Below are 21794 nucleotides of genomic sequence, written 5' to 3' on the forward strand. Positions count from 1 at the left end.
AGGTGATCACTATTATTCTTTATTTCCAGGTTTGTTTAAGAGATTAAGCTGGCCGCACCACCACTCCTGGACATGCAGACCGGTTATATTATATCTAGAAGACAGGAAATATGCTATATCCTTTATCGCACCAAGCAGTTTTCAGGTAAGTGATAGCAGCAGGGACTACAATGATGATCGCCAAACCCTCTAACATTTGTGAATGTCCAGAAACTAAATAGTTCATAAGGAAAGCACTAGAGGGAAATTTAAATAGAATGCAATGAAGTATAGCGTTATTCTCAACTACTCTAAACTGGGATAAAGAGCACAAACTTAAAATCATCTTTTACAACCACAATACAGAGGCCAATTTGAAATAATATTGTTAAAAGTCCAATTGCCTTCCATACTTTCTGGTGGCTGGAACTCTCAGTAGTTATTTTTTTTTACTATCAAATAAAAAGGGGAGGGGGAGGGGTAGCTGCTCTTGCAACCGTCTAGGGGTGGGTAGGTTTCAGGAGCAGTAGAGTATCAGTGAAATAAAACTTGCAGGTGCATGGGACAGAAACTCCTTTCAATAGGTAAGTCCATATGGGCCAGAGATGGCTGACGTATTAATAAATAAATCAATTTTAGAGAATTCAAACTTATATTCGTTGTCATCATTATATACTTATATTTCACCAGGTAGTGACCCTATGCTATTAGCCACTCGCTATCAATTTGATTAGTAGATCCACATTACATAAAGTGGCTTGTCTCACATAAATACATAAGAGACAAAGTACAGTATGTGTATTCATCACAGAGATGACCAAATAGACTATTCTCAGTGATCACACTGTATTTTTCTGGACCAGTTCTGTCCACATTGTTTTTAGTATCCACCATACTTTATACTGGAGTACCCGTATGCTGCGATAGTATACTATCTAACTATGCCAGTGCCTACAGTATACCGTCCGGCACCTCTATACAAATCAAGTGCTCTTGTATAGGCATTTTGTGAAACTAGACTTATCATATCAACCTAAGCTAGATTCAACTGGTTGACACCTAGTTATAGGCACCACCGTCTATTGGAAGAGACTATCTATTTCCCAAGGGAATTACCTACTATACAGTATATGGCACTGGTGTTCCTGCAACGGTTCACCTACCACTTTGGATTATTAGGGCCACCTAGCCACTTTCTTACTCTGTAGCTAGAGTGTATCTACATTAGCCCACATCCAGTATTTTTGTACCATGTGGAGAAATATATCTTTGTTTTTTTGTCCACTATTATTATACAATATTCAATGAAGCCATGTTTTAACATACTCATCATACCAATACATAGCTTGTGTCTGAGTGCTAGACGAAAGGAGCTTCTGTCCTTTGCACCTACAGGTTTTATTTCACCAATTTTTTTTACTAACACAAAGATATACAGTACCAAAATTATGTTTATATATAAATGCCATATGTTATTATCACTGCATAAACTGAGATAACCCTCAGTTAGTTGACCATGAGGTATTGAATTGCAGCCAACAATGACATCTCTCATGCAAAAACTTGGTGATAAAGTTTTGAGTAGAGATAGGCGAAACTGTAAAAATCTGGTTCCTGGAATTTCCAGAGCTTTCCATTCAAAATCCGGCGACGGATTGTTCCAGTTTCAATCTGTGCAGATTACTCACAATCCACTATTGCATACTGGATCTGTTAACAGATTTGTAGAATCCAATGCGCGGATTTAGCAATCCGTTGGAGGATTTTTAAGAATCTGTCAACGGATGTCGGAATCGGTGGGTTGGATTGTCAATGGTAGGACAAAAATACGGAAAAGGCAAATCGCCCTTTTTGAGACTGATTCGAGGAAATCCGCAGACCAAAGGAACCGGCCAATCCAAATCTGCAAAATAAATTCGCCCATCTCTAGCTTTGAATATTGAACTCACAAAAAAAGAAAAAATCATTCAATCATAAATCATGGGAGTTGTTCAAACACTGCTTCTTTTTTATTTATTTTTTAACAAAAGAATATGGACAGTCTTTTAACTGCATTATTTACCAGAGGGGAGCGCAAACATTTTTCCCTGTGCCCCCCTGTCGGCAGTTCCCCTCTCTCCACACCCGCGCCCCTTTTACCTCAGCTCCGGAGTCATGACGTCACGTTGCCATGACCTCGCGGCGTCATTTGAAGCCGCGTTGCCATGGTGACGCGTCTAAAAAGCCGCCGGAGCAAAGGCAAGTGCAGTTTACAGAGGCCTTCGCCGCTTCCCCGGCACTTCATTTAAGTGCCTTCGAGAAGCACGCGGGACCTCTATAAACTCCGCGCCCCCCCCACCCCCTTCAGACAATCTCACGCCCCTGGGGGACGCGCCCCCCAGTTTGCGCACCACTGATTTACCACACCCTTTCCTTAAAGGTAAAACATTCAAGTAGAGAAAATCTACCAGTTTTCATTTTAATGGCACGTGTTATAGCTACAGTATGCTGTATGTGTACATCTCAAAGCTGCAAACTAATCAAATAACAGTTCTCCAAATAAAAAAAATAATACCATTAGTCACTCTTGCCGTCTCCAATTTGCCATCTGAATTGTTCTCGATTGATTCAGTTTGCCAGGTTAGCCAGAGCTGAACATAGCGAAAACAGAAACCAAGAGAGTACATTCTCTGCTAAAAACATGTGCTGAGACTCCGTTCTAAATACCCTTCCAATCACTTAATATCTCAATCTTGTATTTTCCATTAAAGTTAGTCATGTACAATGTAATAAAAACAAGGCTAATGTCCAAATGATGACATCTTTCTAACTACATTCACTTCTCATCTCCTTTCATGACTGAACTAGATCTGCAAAATGTAGGATGCCTTTGAAAAATGTACAATTTAAAATCTGGATGCAAGGCTATTTGTTTTGGGGATAAATGACAAGAACTGGGTTTCACGCCTCTTTTTTTATATCAATGTAGCCATGCATAATAATGGACTGCAGACATCTTCCCTGTTGGCAGTAAGCCCTGGTAAGTACAGGCCTGCCAGCAGTAGTTATGGAGGTTTTCCCTCACACCCTGGTGAGGTGCCCTGTGTATGGATGGGAGTGGCTACATGCTCTGAGTCCCTGGATAGTGACATCAGAGCTGTGCCTGCCCCCTGAGGTATATAAGGCACAACACTGTCAGTTAAGTGTTGTTGACAAGCAGTGGTTGCAGTTGTTGCAAAGGGATTGCAGGATAGTTTTGTGACCCTAGTGCTGTAACTAGTGGCACGAATATTCCAATCAAGCCTGTCTAGGCCACACTGTGTCCAGGGACCTGGCACAGGGGTGATCTCCCTAAAGGGAGAGGGGATCCCACTCCAATTGAGGAGGGCAGTACCTGGCAAAGGGACAGCACGGAGGAATGTGCGGCTGAAGCTGAGAGCTGCATGGGGCAGTCTACTGGAATCAGATCATCAATAAAGATGCCCTTGTTAAAGAAACCCCCACTGTGTGAGTGTGAGATTACTCTACAGTGGCAGTCACCACCGAGAAGGAGTTCCTCACCAGGAACATCTCCATGCGGAAGCATAGATCCTGATGAGGTGGAGGCGCTGCACATGATGTAAGTTGGACTCGCACCCACTACCTCAGCTACCTGTCCTGATGACATCCCCTAATACCATCAAGCGGGTGACTCAGGAGTCCTGTTACTTACAGGTGCACCATCATACACGATCACGTAATGGGGACCGGTTAGACCACACGGGCCAATGTGAGATTGGGGGGGGGGGTCAAACAAGGGCGTCAACCCGTTACATTTGGAGGCGCTGCTGAGATACCAGTCAACAGGACAGGCTTTTGCTGGGCACACGCTAGGAAACAGGGAGAGTGTCTGCTGACACTTTATGCTGTGTGGGACGGAACCAGGGGTAGTCGGGGAGCTGCTGGAGCTGCAGGCCGCACAGACGCCTTGGGATCCGCTAGGGGTTAGTGGGTCTGGAGCAGGGGGCTATTGCTGTTCTAGTCGCCTTGAGGTAGCGCTAGTGGGGGACGCCTGAAGGGGTAAACTGGTAACTTAGGGCAGGAATTCTGGAAGGGTCCGCGCTAGGCTAGCCAACAGTAGGCCGACGCCCAAAGTACTGCATGGAAGAGCCAGAGTACTCTAGTCTCCATTCCAGACCACTTACCAAGAGAGGAGCACAGACTGGAGGAAGGAGAAACAGTAGACACCGAGAGAGTGAGCCTAGCCTGAGGTAGTGCAAACACGAGTCAGATCTATGTTAGGTACACAAGGTGGTGCACAAGGCATGTTTATTGTACTGATGTGGTAGCTGCCCCGCAGAGCGGAGCTCCATGTACAAAAACCCCGTATTCAGAGATCGAGAAAGAACCGCAAGAATGGAGGATCTGCACAGCGCAGAAGGTCCAGGATGGCGGACAGGCCGAGAAAGAACCGCAAGAATGGAGGATCTGCAAAGCGCAGAAGGTCCAGGATGGCGGACGGAGGCCGAGGAAGAGATCGCACCTGTTCTGTGCGAGTATGAGGAACAAGCTACAGAAGAGACTTTTGTGAGCCTGTTATGGAATGGCGTGCGAGCTGTGGCTGTGCCGTGTTTGTCCTGCTTATGCTCTTGGGATAGTATCCCCGAGAACAGTGAGGACGACAGTGTTACTAGATGGGAGGAACGAAATGGACTTGCTTATCATTCGATATACAAACAACCAAACGCTACCTCAAATGTGATGCAAAAAGACAATACGAACCAAGATGGCGGTTCCCGGGACACCGCGTGGGCCAGCTGCAGAAAGTCTTGCAACTTTGCAGTTTGCTAATTGTTGGCCAGGATTGGCGCCAATGAGAAAACCCCACCCTATTGGGGAGTTTGGCGCGAAAGCTGGAGCCGCGCCCTCATGGACTATGACTCACTCTGCACCTGGGTCAGCCTACAAGTCTACAAGACATCCCCCTAGTTTCAACCAGGGGGAGTGGTCTGCAGTTCCACCGGATGCCGATGGAGAAAGTAGGAGGACGGGTTGCCAAACCAGCCCCTGCCCTCCAGTTGCGAAGAGCCATTGACCAGTACAGACCTCTGAAACGAGTACCTCCTCTGGTGAATATGGCTTGGGTCTCTGAGAAAGTGGAACAGAGTCCCTTGATCACTACACATCCCTACTCAGCTCCAGGAGGCTTCCTGATCATCCGGGTAGAGGGTGTAGAGACTGTGGCGTGTCTTTGCCTGCATTGCAGACTGCCGGGCGGAGCTGTGGGCAGCGAGGCCCGATGCCCTCATTGTGGACTGCAGTATATGTGGCCCATGCCGACTTTTGTGCCGGTGGAAGCCGTGGAAGTCAAGGGAGATATCCCTATGCTGGCAGCGGAGCTTCCGGGCGCATTGTGGCGAGAATCCACGAGTCCCGACGAACCGGGTCCGGTTCTCAAGAAAGAGAAAGTTAGTCACAGACGAGGTGACCAGAGAGGGGCGCACCGGCGGTCCCCTACTGGGATGCCCCGACCGAATGCAAAACTGGAGTCCTCGGACGAGGAGTGTGCTAGGCTGTCGAGTGCGATGGTTCTAAAGAAGGACTACCATACTATTGGCACGCCTTGGCGAGATGCTATCCCTCGTGGTGGAGAGACACGGAATCGAGTGTCTCCCGTACCGCGCAGACCCGAGCAGCGGAGTCCCACGGCCGTGGTGACTAGTGGGTCGGAAGGAAGTTGATCCACCCCAACCCTGCGCAGTGCTACCCCAAAGATGTGCTTGTCGCAGGCTCCGGTGGTGGTGATTAAAGAGGAGCGGAACCAGGCCCAGACGGGATCGCGCCGGAGCAGGGCGTTACCGGATGTCCTGGTGGAGGAAGAGGTCTCGATTGGGGACCCAACCCAAGATGGCGGTGAGGCACGTGTGGAGATGATTTCCGGTGACCCGAGCGGGGTCGACTGGGAAATGATCGCGCCTCTGCGGTCGAGCAGCGGAAGCCGGTCACCTCCGTCAAGGAGAGATAGGAGATCGAGTCGGAGGGTGAAGAGTCCTCCCACTGCTGAAGAGGAGAGACTTTGTGGTGGAGCGGAGTCAGGTATTGCCGTAGAGCAGGCTGTAACCCTGTCGATACCTACTGTCCGGCCCTATCCCCAAACCCCGTCCAACCCCAGAGTTAGCCCCAAGGCCCTAGATAAAGTCCCTGCCCCAGTCGCTGTCACGTTTGGGTCAACGTCTAGTCTAGGGATGTCAGGGGATTCACGCGGTCCTTCCGAAGAACGGACTGGAAGCCTGGACTGGGGAACGACGTCCGATGATGGATCGGTGGGTGGAGGGATGTTTTCCTGACAAGTGTCGGTGTCTAACGACTGCCCTAGTGAGTTGAGGGTAACCATTGGGGATAAGTCACAGCGCCGGGGAATCGATGCACCATCTGAGGGTACTTCGGGAGTATCTTCTGGTGGGCCCGAGGAAGAGGAGGAACCCCTAGAATCTGGGCAGGAGGAGATCCGAGAGACCAGATGGTGGGCGCCCCTTTTTGAGGGATATGTAGCGTGGCTTGATCGCACCCGTTTTATTCTAGAAAGGGATGGGGTGGTGGATCATTGGTGGGCTACAGGGGAGTTCGATGATGCAGCTTTCCTTACCCAATTGCGCATGAGATGGGGTAAGATTAGGCGAGGGTTAATTACGCCCAAGGGTTCCGAGGGGTAGAGGATCCCGTGGAAACAGACGAGCCCCTGTCATGGGTGTTGCCGGGGAAGGCAGGATACGCTAGGTTGACTCGGACATGCCGCACTGAGCGAGCCATAGCAGCTAAATATAAGAGGACTCATGGGCTTGAGTACCCTTATGTCCCTGAACCTCTGATGAGGGAGATAGAAGACAACCGGGAAAGGTGGCTCCGAGCTGACATCGAATACTATATCGTAAATAAGGGGGTGCCATTAAGGGAGATCGGGCCGAGCAGCGAATTGAGCAGTTAATGCGGGTTTGGAAAATTGGGCGCAGTGTCTACATGCACAAGGTAGTATACTGTAATGAGCGAGGCCTGCCCCGGGAGTATAGTGTTACGGTGACCAATGCTGCGGGAAGGGAGGTGAAGATGCCAGACCCTAGACACTATTACTAAATTGCGCAATAGCGTGTCTGTGATTAGTCTAGCGCTCCCTGCTGGTCAGTGAGCGTAACATTATAGCATTATTATGTGAATGTAATGATGTTTGACAATTTATTTGTGTGTTCTTTTGCAGTGTTTCCTTGCGCAAGGTACACCAAATTTAGGTCCCAGCCGGGACGGTGGGGATTCACCAGGGGGAGTATGTAGCCATGCATAATAATGGACTGCAGACATCTTCCCTGTTGGCAGTAAGCCCTGGTAAGTACAGGCCTGCCAGCAGTAGTTATGGAGGTTTTCCCTCACACCCTGGTGAGGTGCCCTGTGTATGGATGGGAGTGGCTACATGCTCTGAGTCCCTGGATAGTGACATCAGAGCTGTGCCTGCCCCCTGAGGTATATAAGGCACAACACTGTCAGTTAAGTGTTGTTGACAAGCAGTGGTTGCAGTTGTTGCAAAGGGATTGCAGGATAGTTTTGTGACCCTAGTGCTGTAACTAGTGGCACAAATATTCCAATCAAGCCTGTCTAGGCCACACTGTGTCCAGGGACCTGGCACAGGGGTGATCTCCCTAAAGGGAGAGGGGATCCCACTCCAATTGAGGAGGGCAGTACCTGGTAAAGGGACATCACGGAGGAATGTGCGGCTGAAGCTGAGAGCTGCATGGGGCAGTCTACTGGAATCAGATCATCAATAAAGATGCCCTTGTTAAAGAAACCCCCACTGTGTGAGTGTGAGATTACTCTACAGTGGCAGTCACCACCGAGAAGGAGTTCCTCACCAGGACCATCTCCATGCGGAAGCATAGATCCTGATGAGGTGGAGGCGCTGCACATGATGTAAGTTGGACTCGCACCCACTACCTCAGCTACCTGTCCTGATGACATCCCCTAATACCATCAAGCGGGAGACTCAGGAGTCCTGTTACTTGCAGGTGCACCATCATACACGATCATGTAATGGGGACCGGTTAGACCACACGGGCCAATGTGAGATTGGGGGGGTCAAACAAGGGTGTCCAGCTATTACATCAACAAGAACCTTTCAATATATCTGCTATTTCTTTCCTGCTCAAACTACATCTGATTGTTTCTATTGCAACTTTATTACATCTGACACAAAAGTGAATGAGAACACAATTTTTACATCCATATACAGTAGGTCCAGTGTCATCAGCTTTATACTGTACATACACCCCTATGTGTTTTTCTATAAAACAGCTTCAGAGCGTTTCATTGACCGTGCTATGATTTAACTACTGGGAAAATATTTAAAGCAGCAGTCCAAGCTGCGGTTTTTTTTTCATTCATTTTTTTCCCCTTTAATATGTGCATCAATACAATCCACACAATAAGTAATTAGCTAAGTTGTTGATCGATCGTCTCTTCTGTGATCGATCGGTGAAGATTTGGCTCGGGGGTTCACTAAATAGCTTTCAGTGCAGCAGAAGAGGACCAAAAATGCAAAGTTCTGTGGGGAAGATCATGTTACCAGGCAGTCTCTAGGTACAATTGGTGCACTGCTAGTGAGAGGGCAGGGCACAAAAAGGGGTGTACCAGAGCCTGTTTCAGAAGAGGATGTGATGTGATTTTGTAAATGGTTGCTATAGAAACAAAAATTGCTTGTTACATTATAATACATAAAAAATGTAATTCAGAGTTGTTTTAAAAACAATGCTACAAGTATTTTCTCATAGTACAGAACTGATTTACTAAAAAAAAAAAACACATATGTGGGATATTGCTTGGTCTGCAGCTTAATATAATTGACCTAAAACAGTTACGAAATCATCACTTCCTCATTCCATACAAAACAACATCAGTCATTCTTGTGGTGACATAGAACCGAGCAGATTCATGGATTAATAAACACAGAACAGATAAAATATCACTTTGTAATATTATTTCCTGGTGCCATTACTTGGATGCGAAACACCACCACCTGACCATAAAGGAGCTCAATGTGGAACAAAGCCGCCGAACGTATTGCGCGCCCTTCCGGCTTCTCCTTTATTTATTTCTTCATCTATTTTACAAAACACAATTACTGAACCCACATAAAACACAGAGGCAAAGTTATTTGGGATTGGTAGATTAGCATTGCCTTAATGCAATTCTCAAAAGACAGGCTGAAGTAATATAAAGCCTCCGTGCTTTAAGCCATTATGCATCTGAATTCACTTCTCTGAAATTCTTACCCCAGGCTCTGCTGAATTTCAACACCGTTCTCTTTCATATTGTGAACTGAATGCGTAAAAAACCACAGCTCCTGCTTATGTTCAGTACAGCTAAGCCTTACAGTAATGCTGATACAAAGACATCCAAACATTATTATTGATGCTTTTTGATACATAGAGGAATGCCTGCATTAAAAGAAACCAAGCAACTAGTCAAGAACTCTAAAGGCCAAATATATCAGATGTAGGATTACCATTATAATAACTGCATTGGGAGCCTATTTTTCAGATGCTAAAATATCTTTAGAAAGGTAATGAAATCGTGACAACAGCATATTTCTGATTTTTTTTTTTTTTTTTGGAGAACAAGGATTCAGCCTCAAGCTTCATCCGTGGTTACATTAAAAGCAGCAATTTATGCTGCTCGTTGTTTTTTTTTTAGTTTCCCTGAATTGGGGAGTTCTCCTTAGCTGCTCTATGGTACCCAGACGTCCGGAGGGGACCCCCAGTTCCAGAGTTAAAAACACAAGTAGAATTGTTACTGCTCACGTATATAAATATCTTCAAAAGGTGATAATAGCAAAGGGAACATTCACAAAAGTGGGAAATATTTAAATTGCCTGTACCCTACCAAAAGCGAAAATGCCGGGTTTTTTTATTTGCACTATATTAATGGATTTCCATGATCACATGATACTTAAACTAAAAGCTATTTCGTCATGGGTGTCCCATTCCTACATTAAAATTAAATATATCCAAAACTCAACTCCTTAGGCCGCGGTTATAGTGCGCGCGACGGCGACGCAACGGATGACGTCACCAGCCAACTATGTATTTCGCTTTGCAGCAACATCGCAAGCGACCTGGCCATTGATTGGTTCAGAGGCTGTCTCATGTGGCGACAGCGTCTGAAAAATCAAATTTGACCGGCTTCCAAATTTGGCACCGCCAGCGTCGCTCCGTCGCATCGCGCTTACTATAAGCGCACGCGACGGCATCTATACATTTGTTTTGCCACGACGTCGAGTCGCCGGCACTATAAACGCAGCCTTATTTTCCCTCCTTCCAACTTCAGTTCCATAACAAAGTTTTCAATCACTGTCCAAACCATACTCTCTTTCATTCCCAACATTCAATCCCTCACCAAATCCTGCCATTTTCACCTCTGCAACACCGTCAGAATCCATCCCTTTCTTACCGCACGATTAACCAAAGTCTCAATTCACTCCCTCATAATGTCTCCACTACTGTAATCTCCCCCTAAATTGCATCCCAGTTTATCTTCTTTCCTGCCTCCAATCATTGCTAAATATTTCTGCCAGACTCACTCACTGCTTTACCTGTGCCAGTCCTTTATGTAAGTTGTTATGACGGCTTCCCATAATGTACAGAATCAAGTTTTTAGTCTTCATGTGGGCTCTGCACAACACAGCTTCTCCATACATCTCCAACCTCATTTCTAATTAGACTCCTACAAGCAAACTCCAATCTGCACATGAACAACGCCTTCTCCCCCTCTCATAACTATGGTCCCACATCTAAGACTTCGGTTGGATCGCTCCTATTCTTTTGAATTCTCTGCACCATCCCATCAGACTTACCCCCTCTCTCAACACATTTAGAACCTCCCTGAAAACCCACTTTATTGCTATCCAACGCCTTCCTCTTTCATTCCACTTTACTTCAATATTAGTTACATGTGACTTTATATACTGTCCACCAACAGCACTACACCTTTCCTTGAGATTGTGAGCTCATCTTTTCATGCGCCTCTTTACGATTTGTGCAAGGATCTGACAGTGTATTGTATTAAATTGTATGGTTGACTTTATGGTGCTTACTAAATGATAAAAAATAATATCACATAAAAAAATATAGGAGTTGTCATCCTTAATTCCTGTCAATACTTCTAAGACATTTTTCCTCTGAGGAAGGCCTATCCACTGAGATCCTTACTTTCATATGTGCAGAGAATGGAAGAATGTGATGCAGACAATGTCCAAGATTCACCAGTCTCCGATAAGGGCGTTAAGACTGATTGAATGGCAGTTAAACAGTGATTGAGCTCCAAAACATCTTATCAGAACTAACTGAATCTCCCTCATTATGTGATTGGGGGCACATATGCTAACGAGGAAAGAAAGATATTGGTGCACGTAAAATAATACAATACAAAATTACAAATTATTTATCACTCAATTCGTAAATGGGGTAGTCCCTCCTATAACTAAGAAAAAGTGGTATGTTTACTAGGTTCATTGTGGATGATTGACACAATTTCTACACAAGGCAACAAATGGTGAGCTATCTGACCACACTATTATCCCATGCTTGTTAATCTGCACAATTAACCCCTCTATACACTTTATTTACTGCTGCTTCTACCAACAATTGACTGCCTCTCCCATCCCCCTCCAAATCCCTCTGCAAACCTTGAACAGACCTTAGCATTACAAAGTTAGCAGAACATTTTGGCAAGGAAAGGGCACACCTCTGCTGCTTACTCTGTACACACTAACTTGGCTCACAACAGCTTCATGCAACATTACCTAACTCTGTGATAATGAACCTGCTCGTTATCTCAACACTGTTCTTTCTTGTGGCCTCATGGAAATGTTACTCTCTCTATCCAATACAAACTCCTCCCTCCTGGCCCACACCAAATATCACCATACACCCTGGATTACTCAAAAGCCTTGCACTATCCACTGAATGTTGGTGGAGAACTCTGAAAACCAGCACACCAACAACTACTCGTCCCAATGGCAAACATTTCTATTGATACTGTTACTCTCTTTAGCAGGTGATGTTGAACGTAACCCAGGCCCTCCCTTTTCAACTCTGTCCCATACCCCTGAGAAAACACCCTTCAAATTAAAAAAAGGTCTATCTGTCGACCTTATAAATATCAGGAGCCTGCTGCCCAAACTGGATGAACTAAGGGCATGGTGCCTTATGCATAAACCCAGTCATTATTATCACAGAAACATGGCTAACTCCTAAAACCCTTGATGCAACTATCGCCATTCAGGGATACTCCCTTTCGAGGAAAGACAGGTAAAAGAGAGGAGGAGGGGTGTTATTTTATATTGCAGACACTTTACAATGTATGCTCCTAAATTGCCCCCTAAGCCCACCATCTTTTGAAATCCTAGTTGGCAAAATCTGCCTCCCCTTTTCTAAGCCCATTCTTATTGCTGGCATCTACTGCCACCCTAAAGCCCCACTACAATCCCTAACTGATATCACCCAGTTTCTTGGCTCCATTTCCTGTCTGAATGAGAAGAGTGAGCTGCTAGTTCTTGGGGTTTCAACTACAATTGGCTCGACCCTAAAAACAATAAAATTCAGATAAAACTCAAGTCACTTAACCAAACGCAACAAATTTCCCAACCCACACGGACAAACCTGAAATCTCACAACCATTCCTTGCTAGACTGGATTCTCCCCTCTAGTCCCAATCCAATCCTCTGGCATCGTACCTGACATTTTCAGTGACCATGCAATAGTGTACTGTGTGGGGAAAATCAGATCACCCCAATCAAGCCCTAACGTTCTCCTCACTAGAACATTTAGTAACTTTAACCCACAATAGTTTCTGGCTGATCTTACCAACTGCCCTTGGTCCAGAATTGACTTAATTCCCAACTCTGATTCTTCACTCGACTATTTCCAAATCTGAGTTCTTAAAACTTTGTGATACCCATGCTCCACTGCGCAGAATAAGAGTACAGGGGGCCACCTTCTGTGGGTTACAACCAACCTTATAGTGTTCTACCATGGGATGGGTTGTGGAAAAGCCACAAAGTAACTGGCAGTACCAAGGATCTTAATAACTACAGATGCCTGTGGAATATGTGCACAAGGCAAACAAGGCATGCAAAAGCACAATATTATTCTGACAATCTTCATCAGAATCCATCAAACCCAGCTAACTTCTGGAAGGTTATCAACAATATATTCCAGCCTCCTAGCCATCAACAACCATGTGATATCATTAATGAGGATATTACCCTGGCAAATCCCACTGACATTGCAAATGCATTCAATGAATACTTTGTGGGGTGTGCTACTAATTTATTAGCGAAACACAACTCGAACTACATACATGAAGCACAATCTGGAAGTATCCTTATAGCCCCACCCTCTCCCAACACTGCCCACAGTTTTCAATTTGCCCCAGTATCTGAAGAGGCGATTACACAAGCGCTGCTCAAATTGAAACTAAAGCAGCCAAAGTGGATCTTACCTACTGCAATCTAAGTTCCTACGACTTGGTGCCCCAGCCATTGCCACACCGCTTGCTTCCCTAATCAACTCTATCTTGTCTTCAGGCCATATCCCTAAAACCTGGAAAACCGCCAGAGTTGTCCCAATCTTCAAAAGTGGGGACAAAAACACTGTCTCAAACTACAGGCCAATCTCTCTTCTCTCAATAATATCCAAGGTCATGGAAAAATTTGTTCACTCCCAATTAAGCGATTACTATACTAAGACAATTTCCCTAGCCAACTCCAATCTGGCTTTCACCCTAAACACTCCACGGTAACTAACCTCCTAAAGGTTTGCAATGAAATCCAGTGTGGAATGGAACTGGGACAACTTACTGGTGCAATATTCCTAGATTTTGCAACGGCTTTTGATACGGTTGATCATGTTATCTTGCTAAATAAACTCCCGTGCTCTGGAATAGGGAATTATGCTTTAAACTGGTGTCATTCCTACCTATCAGGTAGATCCCAACATGTGTATCTCGGGCACTAACTCCAACCAATTATTGACTATGGGGACATAGTATATGGCATGGCACCCCAAACTCACCTCAGCAAACTTTATACCCTCTACAACTCAATATGCTGCTTTGTCCTCCAACACAATTACAACACACATCACTGCGAAATGCTCACAGAACTAGAGTGGTCATCACTTGAGTCTAGTCGCAAAATTAATCTCTCCTGTCTTGCCTTCAAATACTTTCTGGGCAAGCTACCCGCCTATCTGAACAAGCTCCTCACCCCTAACACATGCAGCACATCATCTGAGATCTGACTCCAAAAGATTGTTCATGTTCCCAAGGTTCAACAAAGTGTCCGGCCGCTCCTCCTCTTACCATGCACCACACAACTGGAACAGTCTACCTGAGACTCTCACTGCCGCCACCCGTCTAAGTTCTTTCAAAACTAAAGCTGTCTCACATTTTAATCTGGTCTGTAACTGTTATATACACATATAATATATATTATCTTTAACTATGCATACAATGTATTGTATATAATGTACTGTATAACCCTTTTCACTCATTGTAACTATGTATTTGTAACCATGTATTTGTCATTATAACTCTGTGCCCAGGACATACTTGAAAACGAGAGGTAACTCTCAATGCATTACTTCCTGGTAAAACATTTTATAAATAAATAAATCATTTTTAAACAAATCAGGCAAGTATTAAATATATTTAGATACATTCTTTGTGACCCATATTCACTTGAATTGGCTGTAAGCTGTCTTTTGGCCCAGAAGGTTTTTTATAAATGTCTAAACAGTGAAATGTTAATGCAGACAGTATTGAATATGGCTTTTACACATACATATCTACAGTAGTTGAATTTTTGGACTTTGTAACAGGGCCTTCTCCCGTGTCTAAAAGGCTTCTAAAAATAAAGCTTTTGCTGATCAGTCCAGCAGGGAGCTGGTTAATTTCAGCAGGAGTTAATTGACCAGTTACCGCCTGGCTCATCAAGAATGTTTAAAAGCCTGCTGCACAGATTGCATGGGATCTCTAGTACAAAAGAGAATCTGTGCTGCTAGAGAGATCCCAGGGGAAGATAAACACTCTGTTCCAGGCAGTATCAGTTCCTGGAACCTGCCAGAGGGCGCACCCCAGAGACCCCACCACAGAAGTTGGACTGACGTGGAGAGCACCCTGCCTACAGGTACCTCTCTTTAGACTTGTGTCAAAAGATTGGTAAAAGGCCTGGCCTTCCAGCCCTCAGATAGGGACTGCTCAATGTTAGTCAGTCCCCTGGATGGGGTTAGGCTTGGTTATTGTTTTCTGCTCTCATTTTGTTTGCTGGTTTGAATCTTTTTTGTTTTGTTTAAAGCTGCTGGCTAATAAAGCCTACATTTATTTTCACCTAAAACCGTCTCTGGTGTGTTACCGTCTGCACACATCTCCTACAGACTCCAAATAAAAAGATGCAGAAACTTCATTAAGCAATGTACGAAATGTGAAATTATGCAACCCCAAATTTCCCTAGTTGACTGTGATACTCATTGCATCGCAACTGAATTTAATCAATAACCTGCATGTGGTTTCACTTCACTTAAACTGGAAGGAACAATTACTATTCAGTGTCAAATGCTTTGTCAGAACCATGTCCTCTGTCATTCAAACTTTATTTTCCACTTCAATTAGCTTTCTTCCAGAGTGGCTACTTTGAAGCTTTTAAGAACTGCATTCACATTCATGTCACAAAGCACCAGCTACTAAGAAAGGGATCTCTTACATGTTAACATTTTTATAATCCCAAAGCATGGCAGACTTTGGATGCTCTAAAGGTTTCAATTTTAAATCATCCCTGGTATGAAGACAACTTGTTATGTGGCTCTTTACAACGTCTGCATTGCAGAATCCGTTTGAATAAACACACAAGAGACTGACACCTCACCTCAGTCTGCACTGCAATTGCCTAACAAGGGAACTGTTCTGCCATGGACAGAAAAATAGAACACACTTCAATACCAATGAGAATATAGCACAACTACACTGACTAGGGAAAAGTCAACCAAAGGCTGAGGGGCAGGGGTTGCTCAACTCCAGTCCTCAAGGACCGCCAAGAGGTCAGCTTTTAAGGATAACCCTGCTTCAGAACAGGTGGCTCAGTCATCTTTGCTGATGCAGGGATATCTTTAAATCCTGACCTATTGGTGGCTCTTGAAGACTGGCGTTTAGCACGTGTGGCTAAGGCAAGAAAGTGCTAAAGGAATTTGGCATTATTGTTCACCCAAGCCTTGCTTGTTATGTATTTTTATACAGTATAGCAACTATTATTTAATGCAATGAAAAGGAAGAAACCATCAATGATCTCCTTCACAACTGGAGAGTCATGCCTTGCATTTATGCGCTGGGCATAGGGGACGCTATGGATCCCTAATATATTTCTAATTAGGGTCCACAAATGCATAATCACCATCTGTGAGTAAAACAGACCCTAGCTCATCTTAATCCCAATCTACTTTAAATTCTTCTATCTACCCGTAAAAACAACCTTGCAGCTTATCTAAATAACGCCATTATGACTAGAGATGTACGAAACCTTTCAAAATGCATTCGCAAACTTTTGCAAAGGTTTTCAGAAATTTTAAGGGCTAAGCGTTTCTTCGCCATCAGTTTGCTGCTGCGCCAATGAATCGCAGCTCAGTCACAATACTCAAGTAATTCGGGTAGTATTTTCTCCTCTAGCTTCCGGCAAAAAACATATTTCAGGCTCTGGATGGGAGCTCGCATCATTAATTTAAATAAACCGAAAACTGCAGGGCGTGAAGAGAGACGGGCCCCTGAGTGAGAAGTTCACTTATGTGTGGGACCATTTCAGCTCTCTCCACTTGACTTATTTATTCACTCGGCTCTATGAAGAATTATTTCAAGTATGTGGATACATTTAACTGTAAATAATATTAAAAGCTAAGTCTTATAAGTGAACTCACTCCAGGGACTGTTTCTCTTCATGCCCTGCAGTTTTCTGTCTACAATAATTAGGTTCACATGGAAGCACCCTCCATATTCCTTTCAGATAAATATTGGGAGGTTACATGTGGTGCGTTTTATCTTTTGTATATATATATATATATATCATTAGTTTCAATGCTTGGTGAATTTTGACCGTGCTATAACTTGGCACTGACTGATTCGTGACTTTTCATGGAAAAAAAAAATAGGTTAATTCTCTGAACTCGGGCAAAACTTTTGAACATCTCTAATCATGAATTAAGAACTTACATACATAATGTATACCCTACCATAGCCACAGCACATCACATCTATCACAAATCTACAAGTGTACACCTTATACACTGCATGGCATGTCCAATGTCAGGCACATCTTACAGAGACTCCCAGTACCACTATGAACTTTAATTATTTTAACAAAGCAATCCAATGGTCTGACATATTTTTGTTAGTCAACAAAAGCAGATTTAAAGAACACTTTCCTCCAAATTACACATTTTGTCTTGATTCACTTAACGCACCTGTATTATTATTTCCCCTGTATTTTAGTTGTATTTAAATGTTTGTAAAAAATTGTAAAGCGCTTGTTGTCGCTCTGAAAAATAAAATTATACATTCACACAGTACACAAGGAAGACATGACAACTACATTAGAGTAATAACTGATGGGCAAATATCTTTCAAACCCAAATGTAAATGTACTTAAAAACCAGGTGCATAGGGAGGTGTACAATATTGAAACACAAGAGAAGTGACCGAGATCACAGCAGTCCCTTTAACACACACTCATGGTGAACATATCTTTAGAATTAGTAATGGGATACAATATCCACAGGGCAGACTAAAGTGTCTAACTCCGCCAAATACCTTAAATAATCTATGGTGGCAAGACGGCTATACTGTTAAAAACAAAAATAACAAACTTTTAATAGTCATCAACAGCAACAACAACAACGCAGAAACAAAAGTGATCAAAGTATGCAACAGTGAAAAATAAAAATGGAATAAAATAATTCCCCAGGTAGGGAACAAGTAATAGAGGAAAATAGTAGCAGGGTGAACAACTGAAATTAAGTTGTTATTTGTATATACTTTTGTATGCTACTGATATGCAGGCATGTACTGTATATGCAAGGGACTGCTGTGATCTTGGTCACTTCTCTTGTGTTTCAACTAAATTAGAGTCCTCAACTGAACGTAATAATTGGATAACTCATTATGGTAACGTACAGTGTAATACACAATTTTATTTCTGTGCTACAAACATGCTCATACAGTAGTATGCATAGAAACCTCCATGCTGTATATAAGGTCTTTCGCGTTTATACTATTTCAAGAAACATTCAATAGCTCCTGCAGACTACCGCAATTCTGTTTCTCTCCCTACTGCAAGAATTACATCACTGCCACATTGGAGAAAGACACCTGGGTAATTCTCATTCTCGTGCATAACAAGCAAAATAACATTAAACATAAAAAATAGAACAAATAGAGAGAATATGCTACACAGATTATAATTACAAAACAGGTTACTTAAAAATATATTATAATGAGAGCAAAACTCCTACAAAATATCTCAGTGCATATCTTTCACAAATATGTGAAAAGAGCTATTACTATAACTCAGGGGAGTGCAAACTTTTGGAGCTGCGCCCCCTGCCTGCTTCCGCAGCTACTCGCGTCCCCCCTTACAGTTTGACCAGCGTCGGGTGTGACGTCACACGACCCCGTTGCCATGGCATCACATGACCCCGTTGCCATTTGACGCCGTGTTGCCGTGGCACAACAAACGACTAAAACCCGGTAAGTAGGTTACAGAGACCTCACGCGAACCCCCGGCATTTAATTTTAATGGCTTGGAGAAAAGAATCCGGGCTTCTGCAACCGCCCGCGCTCCCCCACAGAAAAATTTAGCGCCCCCCTGTTTGCGCACCGCTGATATAACTAATCTCTGTATAATATTTAAAGTGAAAAACCATAGTGTAAAGTTAAAAGAAAATTGTAACCTATAAAACTACCTGTTATTTAAGCAAAGCATCACAAAGTAATGACTATTTTGTAAGTATTAATTTAGTAATATTTATTATTAGGTACATATTTTTAATACATGTAATTAGTTGTTTGTATTAGAACAGTGTTTCCTAACTTGAGTTCCGCGGCGCCCTTGGGCTCCGTGAGAGGGTCAAAAGGGTGTGGGATTTCCCCCTGTCCCAGGGCAGGGAGAAAGCCTATCCATGTTTTAAATATGTTTTTAAATACGCGCTGAATATATTTTCTTCCTTTTATTTGGAATTATATAAAGATAATTTTATTGATGTTTACATTTACACACTATATATTTGTAGTAGAGTTATATTAGAGAGTTCGATCCGCCTACTCTATCCATGCACATGACGATTTTATTAGATAGCCAATTATATTAAACTAGGGGCAGGGCCAGTGGATATTTAAACTCTCAGTATGCAGCCAATTATCACTCCTGATGAAGCCGTGTGTACCTAACGGCAAAACGCGTAGAGTGTCCAGTCAGACAGTATCCAAGGAGAACACTGAGAACGCAACCTTACCATCGAGTCCGGAGGTCTCAGACGCACCGGAAGTGACACGAGCCCCCGGCGTGGATGCGGAAGTGTTCCGGAGGAGCAGAGAATAACGCGGTACACAGGGAGATCGCGACCCACTGTGCACCTGCCACCCGCTACTGATCACGCAATCTTTTTTCATCCTAAGTGTAAGCCTCCATTTGTACTTTTACCTTATATCAATATATTTGCCGTCTCCACTATATGGTCGGTTTCTCTTCTTTTGGAGATTGTCTGCTGATAGTTGCTGCATATTCCATTGGGAACATCCACCCCTTAAATTGGATGACTGCTCCTTTTTATCGGCTTTTATGTGAGTAGCCATTTGTGAGTCCTTCACGAGATTAATATTCACTTTGTATGACATTGCTACACTATGTGATGTCCTTTTATTTTACATGGCTGCAAGCTGTGCTCCCCTGGTCCTTTGGAAGAAGTGAACATGCAAGACTAGTGAAACAGTCTTATACCAAGGATTGAGTATGTCTGTTAAGCCTCTTATTCACTTTTGAGCACTATAGTTCACTATTGTATATGTTGTCACTTATTGCTTTATTTGGGGACAAAAGAGAGAAAGGGGGAGCACAGGTTGAGGTATACTAAATGGTAACAAATTATTCAGCTCGGGAGTGTGAGTTCCCGGGCCAACAAACGTAGGGACAATGGAGTGTGTAATAACATAAACACTTACACGGCCTTGTGTAAATGCTGTCACATCAAGGTTTCTTTTCTTCTCTTTCTTTCTTCTGGATTTTCCAGGTGCGAAGTTTCTTTTCTTCGGGTCTTGATGATGAATTCTTCAGATGTCCGGCTAATGTCAAATGTGAAGTTCCCCTCCAAGTAAATGAACAACACAGAATGTTTAGGGACAATACAGATCAAAAGATCAATAGTTAATTTTGAATGGTAAAGGGAGTAAATAAAAATCAGAAAGAATGCTACAAACACTCACACGGGCAGATGTGAGTGCAATCTTGAGGGAGGTATCTCTATCCTCTCCGCATCAGAATAGTGTCAATATAAGGGATACTCCTGTTAAAATGAAGGAGATAAGGGTTAGGTGAAATAAAGGGATAAAATTACAATACTCACACGGCCACGTGTGAGCTCACACGTGGAATGGTATCTTTGCTTTCAATCCCCAAGGTGAAGTCAAGTATTTCCTCCGTGTGCTTGCACCAAGTCACAAAGATACTTGAAAACGGAGTTCAAACAACGTATTCACTTTATTAAAAAACATGAAAAACGGGAAAAAAAAGCCCTTAGGTCTAACACCAAAGGGGCTGAAAATAAAATCGTCAACCAGTCCTTAGGATATCGTTTGCAGGGCGCGTGGTGCGCAGCTAACTCAACCCGCGTCCGGGTATGGTGCATGACTCCTTTGCCCTGCTCCTTGACGGTGGCCTCACTAGTCCAAAAGGCTTAGAGTTTTGAGCAACGCGTTTCACCCTTTATTGGGCTTCCTCAGGCTCCGTAGGAGGAAGCCCAAGAAAGGGCGAAACGTGTGATATATACAAAAACACAGAAAAAACAGGCGCACTCATAGCGTAAAATTGTATAACAATAAATTTATGGAGTAAGGGATAAAAATGCACACTCACAAACAAAGCTGAAAAAAATGCGTTTTTGAGTACAACTCAGCCCGTTCAGACGCCGGAACCCAAGGAGGAGGACTTCGGTGTGATGTCCGCGGTGTGTCTTGCCACAATAGCCCCTCTAGGTCCTGGCAGGGACCGAAAGCCACGAGGGACGCCTCCTTCCCGTCTCTCCGGTGCTACACAGAGCATACACTGAATAGAGTCTCGCGTGAACTCGATGATGTCAGCGAGGTTTCAGCCAGGGAGAGTTCACAGTATAAACAGGAACTCAAATGTCTGAATGGCTGGTAGCAAAATGCTTATATAGATATGTATTTATTTTAAGTGTTAGTATTTAGTACATTCATTCACCATTAAGAATAACCTTTATTGTTTTTTCATTTTAATATTATGCAATTATTGGTTCTATTTAGCGATGAGAGTATATATATGTTTGTATACTGTATTACCCATCATGCCCCTGATGAAGTGACCTCTGTCACGAAACGCGTAGGGTGGTTTTATCTGGCTTGAGGACTCGGACTCATCCCCCCTAGAGCTGTGAGCAGCCAAGGTTCTCTTCCTTTGAGCGCCAGGAGATTTACTGGCTTCCAGGACCCTTTCGTGCTTCAGCGCTGTGTAGTGACATCATCAGCTCACCGCGTGACCAGCA

At 43.7% G+C, this 21794-nt stretch overlaps 1 protein-coding gene and 1 long non-coding RNA gene across 8 annotated transcripts in view; one reads left to right on the top strand and one right to left on the bottom strand.

The window, feature by feature from the left end:
• LOC142491091 (uncharacterized) overlaps positions 1-10028 on the top strand; it is a 28570-nt gene extending 18542 nt beyond the window's left edge. The window contains exons 3-4 of the long non-coding RNA XR_012800277.1: positions 30-145; positions 9257-10028. This is a non-coding gene — a long non-coding RNA (uncharacterized LOC142491091). The remainder of the gene's footprint in view (positions 1-29; positions 146-9256) is intronic.
• The window catches only part of ENOX1 (ecto-NOX disulfide-thiol exchanger 1), a 628404-nt gene that overhangs the window by 228285 nt on the left and 378325 nt on the right, over positions 1-21794 (bottom strand). The gene's annotated exons all lie outside the window — the stretch shown is intronic.

The sequence above is a fragment of the Ascaphus truei genome, chromosome 3 (assembly GCF_040206685.1).
Source record: "Ascaphus truei isolate aAscTru1 chromosome 3, aAscTru1.hap1, whole genome shotgun sequence".
NCBI lineage: Eukaryota > Metazoa > Chordata > Amphibia > Anura > Ascaphidae > Ascaphus > Ascaphus truei.